Source organism: Rattus norvegicus, chromosome 1, assembly GCF_036323735.1.
Source record: "Rattus norvegicus strain BN/NHsdMcwi chromosome 1, GRCr8, whole genome shotgun sequence".
Taxonomy (NCBI): domain Eukaryota; kingdom Metazoa; phylum Chordata; class Mammalia; order Rodentia; family Muridae; genus Rattus; species Rattus norvegicus.
The window spans coordinates 165,350,693-165,366,258 of NC_086019.1; the positions used below are offsets into that span (position 1 = coordinate 165,350,693).

The 15,566-nt window shown below is 45.6% G+C and overlaps 1 long non-coding RNA gene across 3 annotated transcripts in view; it reads left to right on the forward strand.

Moving 5' to 3' along the window:
- Positions 1-5,447: 5,447 nt before the first annotated feature.
- Positions 5,448-15,566, forward strand: part of LOC120099897 (uncharacterized) — a 38,962-nt gene continuing 28,843 nt past the window's right edge. Inside the window, exons 1-3 of one of the 3 annotated variants that reach the window (XR_010060725.1) lie at positions 5,448-5,571; positions 14,785-14,909; positions 15,304-15,487. This is a non-coding gene — a long non-coding RNA (uncharacterized LOC120099897). Of the gene's footprint in view, positions 5,572-14,784; positions 14,910-15,303; positions 15,488-15,566 lie in introns of those variants that run through there. The other 2 variants (XR_010060724.1, XR_005499356.2) reach the window with 2 other exon arrangements.

A 15,566-nucleotide genomic window follows, 5' to 3' on the forward strand; every position in this document is an offset into this window, starting at 1 on the left:
AGGAGTACGTTGTCATGTTGAATTTCCTAATAAAACACATATGAGTGAGAGGATGGAGGTAAACCCTACAGAGCCATATTTCTGTCTAGAAGGTTGGAGGGAGTCGGGGGCTGGGACTTGCTGTGACAGCCCTTCTGAGGTACATGTTACTGTACCTTATTGTTAAGTGAGAAACACATATCAGGTGTCCAGAGGCAACACAAGTCATGTGGAGAAGACCATTCTTCTATCAGGTGGTCAGAAGCCTAATAATCTCAAGTAGGGAGAGGGAGGGTCCTGCATCAGGACCAGGTAGCAGGGCAAAAAGCTCTGCCCACTGCTTCAGTGTTAGAGGTATCCATGGAGATAGGGATACAAATAGTCTCTGAACAGCACTGATAGGAGATACACAACATACACCTCTAGCTAGGCCTTGCCTTTTGCATCCAAGAACTATGCATTCCAAATGAAGCTTCTGCCAGGAGTGGTGGCACATACCCAGGGTCCCAGTATTCTTGAGGCAGAGGCAGGCAGATGTCTGTGAGTTCTAGGCCAACCTGGTCTACATAGCGAGCTCTAGGATAGCCAAGGGCTATGTAGGGAAACCCTGTTGCAGCAGCAGCAGCAGTAGCTTCCGATATGCTACTGAGCCCTCACAGAGACTGTGGGACAGCCATCAAGTAATTATGAAATTGCAGCTGTCTCTCACGAGCTGGGTATTGCTAAAGCTGTCAAGTCGTGATAAGGTCTGGAGTGTACAGTAGCAACCCATCACAATACGGAAATGGCACATCTAGGACGAGGCATAAATGAATCACACAGCAGGGGGTCAGAATCCCTCCCCTGCAGTCCCCACAGCACCCCCCCACCATGGCTTCCTCTAACCAGAAGATAGAGGCTGAGATCACTCAGGCCTGAGTCTCGTATGCAGGTGCACCTGTAGGTGGATGTGAGAGGGAAATAGACTGGCTTCATTGTAGCCCCAGGCAAGTTGGGAGGGAACTCCTCTGAGGGAGCAAACAGCAGCAAGCACGGTTATGATCCTTCTTCTAATGTGTGCTGTGCATATTTGTGTGTGTGTGTGTGTGTGTGTGTGTGTGTGTGTGTGTGTGTGTGTGTGTGCAGATGTATGTGCTTAAGCATGTGTGGGAAGGCCAGAGGACACTCTTGAGTGTCATCCTCATAGACATCCTGGGTTTGAAACAGGGTCTCTGATTGGCCTGGAGCTCACCAAGTAGGCTAGACCGACTAGCCAGTGAGCCCCAGAGACCGTCACATCTCTGCCTTCCTGGCGTGGTATTACAAATGCCTTGTGTTCTACCTTGGGAGCTTTTAATGCGACCTAAAGCAGAGATAGGTACTCCATATCTCGCAGTGCTTGATCACTGACTGGCTGGACCAGGAAGCAGATTTGGATAGGCCCGTGGGGGTAGGCGCTGAGTCTGAGGACATCAGCGCCTCACAGTGATATTTACCGGGGAAGATGAAGGGTTTTCTCTGGGGATGTCAGGCAGCCCTTGCTCTCAGCTTCTCTAGCAATAGACAGACTCGCAGATGGAGAGGTCGCAGTGGCCCCTGTGAGGCTCTTCACTGGCTGACAGCATGGTTCTTATTCACCAGAGCAGGTGTTGGTGCGACCTCTGCTGACCTCCAGTGTGCCAACAACAGAGTTCCCTGCGCAGTCATGTTCCTGGAGAATAAATGAGCCGACTGCATCAGGTTCCTAACCGGGAAGGTCTGTGAGGGAGCATCTTCCTCACAGTAGTGAAGTCGCTCTGGACACAGGCTTGCCCGCCCTGCCTGCCGGACCTCTTGCTAGAGAGCTCCTCCACAAAGTGACCAAGGAAGGCTCCACCCATCTGAGAAAGAGCGGCAGCCTGGATAGGCTACTGAGGCCCCTACCAGGGGCCTAGGAAAAGGCAGCTCCAAGTGGGCGGTGGCTTAGGCGGGTAACAGCACCGAGGAAGGAAAGAGAAATGCAAATTTCATCAAGATTGGGTCTGGCTAGGTGTAACTTAGTGGCAGAGCAACTTGTCTGGTCGAGTCAAGCCCCTGGGTACCACCCAAGGGGAGTGGTGGGGGCAAAGATAAAAAGGGAGGGAAGGGGAGGGGAGAGAGAAGGGAATCAGAGTGAAGAAGGGGAGAGGAAGGCAGGGGAGGGGAGGGGAAGAATAGAGGTTGGGGACTGGGTGAAGAAGAGGGGAGAGGAAGCAGAGAGAGGAAAGAGAAGTAAGCCAGGCCCGTTCTTGATTACCGAATGAGTATGCCTCCCATGGTTGGATTTAACCTTTCTTAGTAGGGCTGTGAGGGACAAGCAAGCTCACACATTGCTGGAGGAAGCAGGAAATGTCATGGTCCCCACAGGAGAGGAACGAGGCAATAGTTAGCAAAATTGCGTACACATTTACCCATTTCTAGGAATCTATCCCAAAAGTATGCTGCCAAAAACCTGAATTGACGCTGGCGCAAAGCTGTTTTCTGCCAGCCTTGTTTAGGCTCACAGAAGACCCAGAGGATCGGCACAGAGAGAACTGCTCTTCTCTGCCGAGGCCCTGGGGAAGGGGTTGGAGTCTGGACAAAACGCTGAGTGATTAACTTGTTTCTCATTAATGTGCACTGAGTGCCTGCGATGTGCCTGATGGTTTACATGTGCCAGTCCACTTAAACTGTTCAATCTGTGAGCGGTGGTCTTTTACACACAGGGTCTTAGAATATATCATGAAAAACATAACCAAAAATGGTGAAAACTCTTTGTGTAAGATGTTTATCGAAATACTCTTCTTTGGAATTTAAAAACACATTTCATCAAAATCAAGCAGGCACATGGTAACTCCACCCCCAAACACACACACACACACACACACACACACACACACACACACACACACTTAAAACTATTAACTACGTTGGTACCAATTGCATACAATGAGTAATGCTACCCAGAATCCTGTTCTGCACCTCCCTGCCCCCAGTCTAGTCTCCAAGGGCAACCAAGCTCTTTGAACAATTCCAGTTTTATATCTTCAAGGGATTTCGTCTACATCTTTAAATAATGTGTTTGTGTGACTCTGACTTGATTGAGTTTAGATATTATGGATTGGTTTCCAGCTATAAGTTAGATTAGGACCCTCTTCTAAAGCAAAAACAACTTATTTCTCTCTAAAGACCCAGGACATAGCCTGGGGACCAGCAGGGAGTGGGCGTTCAGTGAATACTGGTTAAATAAAATGATAACCTGAGGGGATGTGGTGGGAGGAGCATTGGAAGCACAGAGGAGGATGGAGTGAAGGAGCAGAGTCTCCTTCTTCCTGTCAGGACCCAGACTTGATTCAGGGTAGCCGTGTCCCAGCCTCCCATACCCTTCTTGCAGCAAATAGAGACCCGGTATCCAGGCACTATCCCAGGAGATATGAGGGAATGCCGGATAAAAACCCCAGAGAAAGGTTTTCAGACGAAACCCAAGGCAGAGCATCTGTCTTCAGTGTTGTCAGTCTGTCTCTGAGTCCCTCCTTACTGGAGCAAAGGTCTGGATTGCTAAAGGTTCGACCGTCATTTTGCATTCCCATTCTAAAGACAGAACGAAGCGGCAGAGTCAACTGAGTTTCTGAAGACATTATTCCACTCTGCAGAGCCCTGGACTGCAGCTCTGTCTATTATGCAATCTGGGGCTAATAGTGATTTTGTTTAAAAGCATATAAAGTCGGCTTTCTGTTGGTTGCTACAATGTATCTTCTTCACTGAGGGAGAGGAAGGGAAAAGAATGACCCCAGCAGGACGGTCATGGTTGGTACAGGGAGTGCATCATTCGCTCTAGTTTTGTTTACTTCTAAGATTTCGCACAACAGAAAGATTAAAAAGAGGATCCACAATCCCGTTCTATTTTTGCGCATTTCTAAAATTTTCCACCCTAAGAGGTTTAGAAGAACCGTGGAAGCAAACAATGACTCTAAATCATCTTTGGGATATGCGGTCCAGGAGGGAGCTTTGCAAGACATGGTAGCAGGTCGCACCCAGGTTGTTGCTGTGACACGTGACAGACTTTAAGAGCATTATGATTGGGGCTGAAAGGATGGCTCCACTGCCAGGGCACTTGTCCCTCTTGCAGATGCCCTGGGCCTGGATTCCAGCAACCACATGATGGCTGACAACCATCCTAACTCCATTTCCAGGGAATCCGATGCCCTCTGACCCTTGTGGGCACCAAGCAAACACATGGAAGACATACAGACCTGAAGACAAAAAAAAAAAAAAAAAAAAAAAAAAAAAAAAAAAAAAAAAAAGGTCGTTACTATTAATATTATTAATGTTGTTGTTGTTGTCATTGTATGTGTGATGTCCATGCATACCACAGCTAAAACGTGGAGGTCAGAAGACAATTTTGTGTAGCCGGTTCTATCCTTTCTTCTGGATGGGGTAGAATGAACAAGCACCCTCACTTTTCTCAGATACTATCTTACTCTGTATCCCTGGCTGGCCCTGGACTTGCTTTGTAAACAAGACTGACCTTTAACCCAAAGAGATGTGCCTGCCTCTGCCTCCCTAGAACTGGGGCGAAACGAATGTGTCACCACACCTGGCCCCAGACATTGCTAATCACTAAAAAGATAGCAATTTGGATTATTCCTTCCCTTCAGTGTTTTCCACTGGTGCTGGCATCTAAATCCACACCTCAGTTTGGGGAAAAGGTACAATGGCGTGAGACTTTTCTCTTCCTAGCCAGGTGAGCTTATCCACTCAGCTTCTATAGACCCAGCACACTACATGCACGAAGTGAAGGAAAACAATTTTGTTGTTGGATTTCTTATTTAATCCAAAGATCATTTTAGCCTCGTTAATAAACTAATTGGAAGCTAAAGCAGAGTTTATGACCTGCTGAGTCCACAGACAAGCCAAGCAAAGGCCGGTAGAATCAATCTTCATGCGTGGGTCACGTCTTGGCCCCCTCCCCACATCTTTGAGTTTGGTTTTCCAACAGTTGCGGCAGCAGAGTGGGTGGAGCCCACAGCGTGGCTCCTCCTCCTGCTGAGCTGTTGCCCTCTTTCCACCCAGTTTCTCTGATGCCTCCGTGGGGAGTGCCTGTGGAGGGTCACAGGCCCCCAGGAGGAGCACAAGCCCTAGATGCTGTAGGAGTTAACGTTCCAAACAGAAACATTACAGACGCATGGGAGCCAATAGGCCATTCTCCCCTCTACAGGTGAACAATTCTAGCTCTGTTCTACGGGATTAAAACAAGTCAGAAACCTAGCATTGTTCTGGCTTTCCCTCTTCTAGGTCCAGTTGACTGCTCCTGTCATACCTACTTCTTGGGTTTCACCTCTTAGAAAACCACTCAGTGTCCTACAAACAGGGACAGCTGGTCAGCGTGACAATTCCTCATTCCTGCACCCTGACATCGTCTACTAAGTAAATCTTCACGGAGGCGACTTCTTGACTCAGGCTGTGTTTTTAAGGGAGCCCAGACTATAACAGGCAGTTCATCTGAGTCACCACAGAGTGCCCGCCTCTTTCTGAAATATTTCTAACATATTCTGTATAACCCAGTACAGGAGCTTCCAAGAGCAGCCGTTGAAGATGATCTACACAGCATGAGAGGTGAAAAGCTCAGTGTTGTTTTCTGCAACGATGTTGGAGGCTTGGCCAGCTTCTCTCTCTCTCTCTCTCTCTCTCTCTCTCTCTCTCTCTCTCTCTCTCTCTCTCTCTCTCTCTCTCTCTCTCTCCACAGAAATGAGAGGTGGAGTTTTACCTGTGAGGCCACAAGTTGTCAGCAGATTGAATGAATTCTGTGTATCTGTCTCCTGGAATGACTGCATCTAATTTCTGGGTTATAATGTTATCTGATTAGAAGTTGGAGTGGGTTTTTTTTTTTTTCTATTCCAATTAAGACCCAGCTAAATCAATTTCCCCCAGAGGCTCCAAGGAAGCAAAACTATTTTGTTTTCACCAGAAACAGAGAACTTACGCCCCCTAGAGGATAAATTGGTGTATGACAGTTCCGGGAAGCCAGTGACTCGCCCCACCCCCACCCCTTCACACACACACACACACACACACACACACACACACACACACACACACACGCTCTGTCTCAAATATATGCAAGATTTTTTTCTTTTCCTTTTCTAGGAATTAATGCTACTGTTTAAATTTTATATAGACAGATATTGTAATAATTGCTTTTGCTTAACGGAGTTTTCACCCTATGTGATAGAGCAATGAGTTTGAATGGACCTGAACTGAAGGGCTTGATGTATGGAATCCAAGGTGATTCTAGAAAGCCAATTGGCATTGATCTTGTTTGTTTTTTGTAAGACTGGCCTGGATATGCCATAGGTGGGGAAGAGATATATTTGATATTCAAGATGGCTTGTAATTAATACACATCCTCTCTAGGCTTGTAGGCTGCTATGACTTCTGGCCTCTGTGGATTTCCCACTTAGAGTAGTTTCAAGAGACCAGTAAGAGCTCCCGTCAAGGGAGAATAAAGGGACTTGATGTGTCCGTGGGGTGGGGGTGGGGGTAGGAGTGGAAGTGGTAGGGAGTGGGGGAGGATTCAGAAATAGAGCTGAACCTCTGATACTTAAAGAGTGAAAAGCCCTCCAGGCTGAGGAAACAATAAAAGGAAATCAAATAGCAAAATGCCACGTTTACAAAGAGACGTGAGGTGCAAATTGTACTCTGTAATTTATGTTAATACATTTTAAAAGATTAAAGAAATTAGTCTTCAAAAGGATGAATTTTTTTAACAGTTTTCTCTTCAGAAAAAAAAAAAGCCCAGCTTGCAAATGAAAAACCAGTTTGCACTATTGAGTTAAAGTCTTTGGGTAAAAGGTAAATTTCACATTTTTATAAGAACAAAACAAAATATTGTGTGTGTAAATAATCCTGGAAAACAAACTTGTTAATGCTAATTTAAGGACTGTTCTTGCTTTCAAATATAAGCTCTTTGTTAATGTTGTTGGATAGAAAAAGAAAAGAATATCTTTGGTTGAAAGGCTTCAAGGTCCCTGCCTGGTTATAAAATAAATATGCAGATCAGCCCCAACAATATGTAAATTTAGTCAGGTCAAAAATTGGTAGTGTAGAAATTTCAGGAAACCTTTCAGTACTAAGACTTCTAATCAAGGTTTAAAGGATTCTGGTACAGTCAGGGGCGGTGGCGCACGCCTTTGATCCCAGCGTTCAAACGTCAGAGGTAGGCAAATCTCTGTAAGTGCCAGTCTGATCTCTGTATAGTTCTAGGCCAGGCCAGCTCGGGCTGCATAATGGCTCCCCGTCTCAGATATAAAGCAGGTAATGTGCTTGCTTTGGATAGACTGACTTGACGTGAGTCAGGGGACCCAAGCTCATTCGAAGCAAGAGACAAGAGCAAGAGTCTAGTCCCACTCCCACACAGAGATGGGAGATAGGCACAAGAGTCTCTACAAGTGCTAAGGCCAACTAGGCTGACACATGCGGCAGGCACCAGTCAGAGCCTGTCTCAAATAAGGCAGAGTCGAGGACTGAAATTTACTTATCTGAAAGTGTCCTTTGACCTCCACATGAGTGCTATGGTACATATACTACCACCACCACCACCACCACCACCACCACCGCGTGCGCACATGCACACACACACACACGCTCACACACACACTCACACACACTCACACACACACACACACACACACACACAGAGAGAGAGAAAGAGAGAGAGAGAGAAAATTCTATTACAGTCGTTCTATAATTCACCTTGGACATCAGAATTCAAAGATGCTTATGTCCCTTCTATAAAATTGAATAGTATTTTCGTATAACCACTGTGTGCTTTAATCATCTCTAGATTACTTATAATGACTCATACACTGCACATGCTATGAAAACCATCATTCGCCTGTATTGGTTAGGCAATAATAACACCCAGAACAACAACAACAACAAAATCTGCACATGCCTGAGACTTTTTTTTCTGAGACAGGGTTTCTCAGTGTAGCCTAGCCTTAGCCTTGAACTCAGAGATACACCTGCATCTGCAACAACCCCACCCCAAGTGCTATGACTAAAGACATGCACCAATTTTCCCCCTGGAGTGTGTGTGTGTGTGTGTGTGTGTGTGTGTGTGTGTGTGTGTGTGTGCGCGCGCGCGCACACGCACGCACTCCCCCAATATTTTCAACTTGCTGTTATAGTTGGATCCACAAGTCTAGAAGCCACAGTTGCAGAGGGACAACCCTTATCTAAAGTAAATATAAGGAACTCTGGAGCCCTGATGTCAAATGGCCTCAGTGCAGCCTCAGCCAGGTGTTTCCTCCAAGTCTGAGGATGATAGGAATTCCTTTTGCTGCCCCGGCACATGACCTTTGACCCAGTTTATAAATTACTGAATGCGCAGAGATTCTACAGTCTTCAATCCGATTCTGTTGGGGACCCCCAAGTTGTCTAATTTCCTCACGTGTTCCTGTTTTAAATCATTGGGACCCTGTGTAACTACCTGGAGAATCTCTAGGTAAATGACAGACTGTGATTTACAGAGAGCACTGACATCGTCCTTCAACTTAGTGGTTCCCTGCCCTCAAGCATACTTTCCTCTCCTTTTCGACTTAATAACCCACCTCTCTGGGAAGCAAGCTCTGGGAAGCGAGATTCTAGTCTGCATGAAGTTTTAGACCTGGCTTCAAAGACGACAGTGCTCAGAAAGCCTTCGCTAAAAATGCACCGCGCCCCCTCGTGGCTACAAGCGCTCACTGAAGACTGGGAATGCTAAACACTGGCTCCTCTGCCCTACATCCCAGAGCAGCAAGTAGGTCTCTAAGCTCCTCGGCAGCTCCTGACGCCTGACTCTTCCGGATTCAAAAGAACAGTTTGTAACCCAAATGTAAAACGACTCTAACCCACACATAAAAGCAGAGGAAGCTGTGCCATGTTCTCCAAAACACACCTACTTCAGCTAGTCAATAGCTTTCTCTTCAGCCTTTTCTAAAGTAAAACAGGGATCAATTCAGTTTAGATTTTAATTCTAACAGAAGTGTCAGCTTCTGTTGAGTGGGCATCTGGAATTTTAATTATCCCAGCCCCCCCCCCCCCCCCGCATCACAGGGCAGGGACTTTTAGCCTTTCTGTGGTATGGGTTTACTGAGGCTGTTATTACCGTGAACTCCTCAACTCTTACTCATCCTTAGATACCGTCCATCAGATACTGGTTTTGTTTGACCAAGAACCTTAGCAGAATCCTAACTTTGTGGGTACCCCGAAATGCTCATATTGTGGGGGAAGAACCTGTTTCAAGTATGAATATGCATCTCCTGCAACCCGTCTTAGTCGAGGGATATTTTAAACGCGTGTAACAGAAGCCCTCACAGTAAGAGTGGGCTGCACGGAGCAGATTCATTCGAACTCAGCTGCTGGTTTAGATTTGCTGTGTTTTGAAGACCAAGGAAGAAAAGAAAAAGAATAAAAGCCATTAAATCTTGCCCGAGCGTGCCCTTTATCAGATGGAGTTCTGCTTAATTGTCTCCAGGTCCCCTAGGTATCTCCCGACAATGCACTTTCATCAGTTGGGATTTAGCCGGTAGAGCTCTCAAAGCAACAGACATGAAGTAGAGGAAAAATTAAAAACAACATAGAAATTAAATGGCAGTGCATGCGCATTAAGTAGTCTTCATTAAAGCAAAGGCTTTGATGGGAATGCACCATGAATTTTAGCTAAAAGATGGCCGTGGGTCTTCCTCCCACACAGTAGAAGCAAAAATGTAAATGTGATATTTTAGTTCCTGAAGGACCTTGGGTTTCAAATTCTAATGTTTGTAAGAGCCAAATGAAGTGGAATATACAAATTCCATGGTTATTTTTCGTTTCTTTTACTGACATTCAAGAGACGGTGAATGCAAACATGAGTATTCAGCTAGCTGAATTATTCTGAAGAATCAATATTTTATAAACTGGTTCTTTTATGTACATATAACACATTTCCAAAGTATTCCACTTAAAGGAAATACTTTTGTCACTATATTTCTCTTAGGCTCTCTTATTATCATGCCTGCATTCATGATGCCCTAAACTGTCATAATCAAAATGATTGGTTTAACAGTATTTCTCTAAAATTTATAAATGTTTCTCAACCACGAATTTTTGGATTTTTGAGATAGGATTTCACTGTGGAGCTCTGGCTGTCCTGGAACTCATTCTGTATACCAGGCTGGCCTTGAACTCACAGAGATCTGGGATTAAAGGCATGTGCCAACACTGTCCCGGCAGAAATAATGAGACAAAAAGTTACTCCTAATTACCTGGAGACCTTTTCGTTGTTTGTTTTTCGAGACAGGATGTCTATGTGTATCCCTAGTGGTCCTGGAACTTGCTCTGTAAACCAGGTTGGCCTTGAACTCAGAGATTCACCTGCCTTTGCCTCCTGAGTGGCCACCACTATCGTTCCCTGAAGACTTTTAAAGAAGTTAAAATCAAAAGAAGAGTAACTATACAAAAACTACATAATCCTCGGGTATGGTGGAGCATGCCTTTAACCCTTGCCCCGGAGGAGCAGAAGCAGGTCCACCTTTGTCAGAGCTACATTGTGAGTTCCAGGCCAGTCAGGGCTACTCTGGGGGGGTGTTGGGGAGCTAAAAACAAACAAAACCCTACATAAGCCCAGACATGTTTCTGACCCATGTATTTAATTTCCTATATGTAAACACTTTGGGTCTCTGACCCTTTCAAATTAAGAACATAAAACTAGTCCATGTGTGCTAAACTCTTCTTTGTAACATGCTTGATTATATCCATTAAAACTTTAAGACCAGCTGCTGTCACCTGATTGTATTGGTGTTATCCCATGGGAGTGTGTGCATAGCCTGAAACTCGTGTTTAGGCAATTAATGAGAAAAATAACTCTAAGAGCAGTGTGGGATCAGGAGGGGAACCGAGCGAGGAGAGAGCTAGTCTGAGAGTGCACCCTAGTGCACACACTTCCCCGGGGCCAGAGCTGTGCACTTCTCAGATGAGTACCAGACCTGGCTTCCTCGGGAGCAGAGGTGACGTACTTTAATCTTTGACTTCTGTCCTCCTTTGGTTAAGGGCTGTCCTGGGGAACTTGAACACTTGTGGGTCTCTCAGATATGAATACAAAGTGGCTTTTCTCAGGTGTCCTGGGCCTCTGTGTGAGAGGGCCTGAGGGCAGAAGGCACTGATTAGGTCATGAAGATGGAGCTCCCACAGATGGGCTATGTGCAGAGGGGCCATGGAGAACTAACTTGTGTCCTCTGCTGTAAGAGGACACAGTAGAATGATGGGTAACACTGGGCCAGCAAAGAGACCCAGTGGCACTTTGATGTTGGACTTCGCAACACTCAGAACAGAAAAATAGGTGTGTTATCTTGTTTTATTTTTTAAAAAAATTCTTCTCTCTCTCTCTCTCTCTCTCTCTCTCTCTCCCTCTCTCTCTCTCTCTCTCTTTCTCTCTCTCTCTGGAAGTACTGGTGGTGTGGATATGTATGCCACAGGGCAACTTTGAGTGTTGCTCTGTAGGATTCTCCATGGGCTCGGCTCTCTGTCTAGGCTGGGCTGGTTGGCCAGCAAACCCCAGAGATCACCCGCTCTGTACCTCAGCACAGGGTTAGGTGCATGCCCACACCCCCGGGCCTGTTTTTCTTTAAGATTTGTCTTTTTTGTGTGTAGTCTTTGCCTGCACATGTGTATGTGCACCAAGTATGTGCCTGTGTGCCGGGTGTCTGTAGAGATCAGAAGAGGGCATGACCCCCTGGAACTGGAGTTATGGATTTACAAGCCACCGTGCGGGTGCTCTCTACAAGAACAAGTGCTCTTAAGTGCTGAGCCATTGCTCCAGCCCATCCCTGGCTTTTTAGTATCCAAACTCATGGTAAGTATCTGATGGAGCCATGTGCCCAGTGCTTGTTTATAATCCCTGCAAATCATGATGCCTTCTTAGAGCATTCTAAATGAACCAAGACATCCATGAGGGCTTCTGATCTCTCATTACACTCGTGCTACCTTGTCCCATAGCTACCTGAAAATCCAGTTAGCCTGATTCATTACCAAGTAAGCTGCAGCGTTTACTGGCCTCAGATAATCAACTGACAACCTTTGTACCCCATTCATATGTTTTCCTAGTCAATAGTAGGGCCTGTATCTAGACCCTTCAGGAGCAGGCTCGACTTTTCTCCCAAGCTATCGTTTAGTTCTTCCAAAAGAATTGCTTGATACCAAGGATTTTCTCTCTTACCTGTCTGGTGATTTGAATGAGAAATGCCTCCCATAGGAGGTATTTGAACCCTTAGTCTCCAGTTGTGGTGTTGTTTGGAGAAGTTACAGAACTTTTAGGACTGGGAAGCTTGCTGGGGATGGGCTTCTGGAGTTTACAGCCTGGCCCCACTTTTAGTGTCTCTCTTGGCCTCTTCTTCTTCTTCTTCTTCTTCTTCTTCTTCTTCTTCTTCTTCTTCTTCTTCTTCTTCTTCTTCTTCTTCTTCTTCTTCTTCTTCTTCTACTTCTTCTTCTTCTTCTTCTTCTTCTTCTTCTTCCTCCTCTTCCTCCTCTTCCTCCTCTTCCTCCTCTTCCTCCTCCTCCTCTTCCTCCTCTTCCTCTCTTTCTCCTCCTCCTTTCTCATCCCCCTTCTCCTTCTTCTTTTGACATTTAAATTGAATTTTAATTTTTGATATTTTTATTTTTTTAATCATCTTATTTATTTACATTCCAAATGTTGCTCCCCAGACCCCTCTCAGGGGAGGGGGATGCATAAGGGACACTCTCTCTTGGCTTCTTAATTGTAGTTTAGCTGTACCGTCCCAGCTTTCTGCTCCAGCCACCCCTGGCCATGTCTTCCCCACCACTATGAGCTCTACCCTCTTGAACTATAAGCCAAAAATACACTTCCTCCATTAGCTTGCTTCTGGAATTTTATGGTATTTTAGTACTGCAACAGAAAAGTGACTAATCCACACTGTATATATAAACCTCTATGCTGCTCCCGTGGGCAAAGAAATAGACTTCCAGGTAAGTTTAGCACATGTGAAGTCTGCTAGAGTTATCAGAACATAATACTGTAAAGAAATACATTTTCAAGGCTACAGTGTGGGGAAAACCAACAAGATAAGAAGAGAAACCAAGCCTCCCCACCCCAGCCAAGAAGGAAAATTTGCTTTTGTACAAGGGAAGTGTTGACTGCCCAAACACATTTTAATAAGCAGATGCACCTTTGAATCTTATACAGTGCAAGTGTTGACACACTGTCTGTTGGTAGCGTTCTAAAAGTTTCCTGAAGGTTTATTTTTAAGCTTAGATCACTCTAATCTATTATTGGTTTCCTGTAGGCCTCTCATCATATAGAATCAGAAAAGAGAGTGAAACTTTACAATGGAATTTTAAAAAATGATGAACCCCTTTGGGAACCCAGACTAGGGTGGCCAGCTGCCCATCCATAGCTCCTGGCCTACACTGAAAACCAAAGACCAGGACTCTTCCCACATGGCCAGCCTCAGAGCAATAGTATCATGGTTTGGGTATATAAGTTAGCCATACGTTCATGTGTTTGAACCCTACCTGGTGGTGCTCTTTCGGGGTGTGGGATCTTGAGGACTGGGGCCTAGTTGGAGGAAGTTGCTTGCTGGGGTGGTAGGGCTTCCGGTACAGAGTCCGACTCTTATTCCTGCTTACTCTCTACTTCTGGATCTGCCCAGAAAACAGCAAGCAGCCTGTGTCCCCTGCCATGAACTCAACCACTCCCTCTGTGCCTCTGTCGCCTTGATGCGTTGTACTGTCAGCCAAAATAAACCCTTCTTCTCTTAACTTGCTTATCAGGTGGTTGGCCCTGAGAAAAATAGACAAGTATAGAAAAACGTGGTGATTGCTGTGATGAAGCCTGACAATACGCTATTAAACAGCTAGCTCCTATAAGATCCTCAGTCCTCTACTGAGGAGAGGGCTAGCCTCACTAGGAGCCTTTGAGAGTCTGGACTTCTCACTGGGTTGAGGATGCCACCTATACATTCTACAAGGTCGTCATTGATCCGTTCCATTGACTCATCTATCGCTGGAGCTTGTGATAGCATTGATCACTTGCCACGTTAGTTTTGGAGACAGAGTCTCTTGATGAGCCTATAGTTTGCCTACTTGGCCACCTGGCAAGCTCCTTTTATTTTTCTCCCGACTCAGTTCTGGAATTATAGGCCCAGGCTGCCATACCTGGCTTTTTCCACAGATGCTAGGAACCCAAGCTCAGGTCCTCATGCTTGGGCGGCAAGTGCTTCACCAACTGAGCCACCCCCAGGGCCTACGATGTTTTTGTCTAAAGAAGTTTTCGTGCCTAAATGAGAGTATAAGCGGGTTTATGAGGTGCACTGTACAAGTTTCTAATAAGGAAGGAGTAAGATGTAAGTATTTGTCCACTAAGCTCAAGGGAATGTTTACTAGATGTAGGTTACAAGGAGGCTGAGACACATGTTGATTATAAACATGGTTCATAACTTTGAATTGGGGATTTTCTTAGGGAAAGGAGTCTGGTCCTCTGTAAGCATTGTAGTCAGTTGTGTTGACCTTCTTGACTTTCAGCCAACATGAGACTTGGATACAAGAGTGGTGGGCTGTTTTCCTTCAGTTCCACTGTCCTTTTAGCCTACTTCAGTAGAACTTGCCTTATGAGCTTGTGGTGGTTTGAGTAGGTACGGCCCCCGTAGACTCATGTGTATGAATGCTTGGTCCATAGGGAGTGGCACTATTAGGAGGTGTGGCCTTGTTGGAGGAAGTGCGTCACTGTAGGGGCAGGCTTTACATATGCTCTAGCTATGCCCAATGTGACTCACAGTCTCCTTCTACTGCCTGCAGATCAAGATGTAGAACTCCCAGCTCCTTCTCCAGCACCAGTCTGCCTGCACGCCGCCATGCTTCCCACCATGATGATGGACTAAGCCTCTGAAACTGTAAGCCAGCTCCAATGAAATGTTTTCTTTGTAAGTGTTGCTATGGTTAGGTGGGTGGTAGTGGTGCACACCTTTAATCCCAGCACTTCGGAGACAGAGGTAGGCAGATCCCTATAAGTTTAGCCAAAGATACACAGAGAAATTCTGTCTTGAAAAACCAAAAAAACTGAAAATAAGCTATACAACATAATATATATGCCTCAGGGGACCTGGGCCAGACCCTTAGAGGCTCCTTGATCTCTGTGAGTCCACTTGTGTCCCAGTCAGTTGATTCTTGTGGTGACCCTGACCCCTCTGACTCCTACAATCCTTCCTCCCATTCCTCCTCAGGACTCCCCAAGCCCTGTCTAATATTTAGTTGTGGGGTCTCTGTATCTGCAGACTGAGCCCTCTTAGTGGAATCTTTGTTTTGTTTTTAAAACAGGATCCTTCTATAGCCCTGGCTGTCCTGGATCTCTCTGTGTAGATGAGTCTGGTCTCAAACTTAGAGATTTGCCTGCCTCTACCTCCAGAGAGCTGGGATCAAAGTCCTGTGCCACCTACACCTGACAACTGCTGAACTCTTCATGCCCTGAACCTTGAGCTAAAATAAATCCTTTCTCCCTTAAGTTGCTCCTGTTGGCTATTTGATCACAGCAGTAAAAAAAGTAATTAACACAACATTGCTATAATTATGATGGTTTTGTT